The sequence below is a fragment of the Lygodium microphyllum genome, unplaced genomic scaffold (assembly GCF_053477565.2).
Source record: "Lygodium microphyllum isolate KBCC unplaced genomic scaffold, Lygodium_microphyllum_v1.1.10 scaffold_42, whole genome shotgun sequence".
Taxonomy (NCBI): Eukaryota; Viridiplantae; Streptophyta; class Polypodiopsida; order Schizaeales; family Lygodiaceae; genus Lygodium; species Lygodium microphyllum.
Genome location: NW_028229525.1, coordinates 736,661 through 737,756, shown reverse-complemented (window position 1 = coordinate 737,756; position 1,096 = coordinate 736,661). Strand labels below are relative to the sequence as shown.

General features: G+C 32.8%; 1 non-coding gene across 1 annotated transcript; it reads left to right on the top strand.

The window, feature by feature from the left end:
- Positions 1–286: 286 nt before the first annotated feature.
- Positions 287–359, top strand: TRNAN-GUU (transfer RNA asparagine (anticodon GUU)). The gene has a single exon. It is a non-coding gene; the product is annotated as a tRNA-Asn (tRNA).
- Positions 360–1,096: the final 737 nt, after the last annotated feature.

The following is a 1,096-nucleotide window of genomic DNA, read 5'->3' as shown; positions in this document are numbered from 1 at the left end:
TATCGTTTAAGATTTAATCATTCTTTAATGCTCAAACAATTAAAATTGCATGGGAAGGAGGATTTATGAAGTTCTTGCCAATATCAGATCTTAAGGATCTATTGTTTCGACTAGAAAGTTTATTTGGCAAATCGACCTAAAATATCATAGTTTCTTTTTTGTGCTGTTTTGTAGATATAATTGAAACTTAATATCAGTGTTTAGGCATTTTAGTTATTCTTAAACTCATTAATCCTCATATGATTTAATATGGCTAAAGAAAAAAAATAAATTTCCATACAGGGGTTCCGGATTAGCTTAATTGGTAGAGCAATGGACTGTTAATCCATAGGCTGTAAGTTCGAATCTTGCATCCGGAGTTTAAAAAGAAATAAGCAAAATAGGGATGGGATTTAATTAATGAGAGCTAGTCTGCGCTTTTACGTTTTCTAAGTGCTCTGATTTCATATCCTGGATAACGGGAATGTATCTTTTTCTTAATATATGTTGTCCTATTTTATCGGCAAATGTTAAAGCTCCGATTATTGGCTTATCTTGGCAAGGATTTAACCTAACGCATATATGATAAGCACTTTCACTGTATATACATTTAAATACAATAGTATGTTAATTACTTTAGTTTGCGTGGTAAGACCGTTTAGTTGATTTAATTGTCTGCAATGTAATAGAGGTGTTCATGGGTTTGAATGTTATTTTATTTGCTAGGCTTTTTTCAATATGCAAATTAAGCTTTCTGTTTGATGGCCTTGCCATATGGGGCTTATGGCATGATCTGTGGGGTAAAGGATTGAGTTTTCATATCTGCTGTTCTCTTTTAATGCTTGCCTTGTTTGTTGGGCGAATAAATGATAGGTTTGTTTGCTTTGCTATCGTTTAGTTTTTGGCTTTTTGTAATTAACAAGATGTAGTAAAAGAATCGGTTAAGCTTCTATCCCTGCTCTAAGTACAATCCATTTGTTATTTGGTGAATTTAGGAGCAAATGAGTTATTTTTTAATTGTTTATTGATTTATTAATTGTTGGATCGGCGCTGAAAATAAGCAGTTTCCGCTGCGCAGAAAGAAACTTTATGGGCTAGCTTGAATTTCCGTACATGA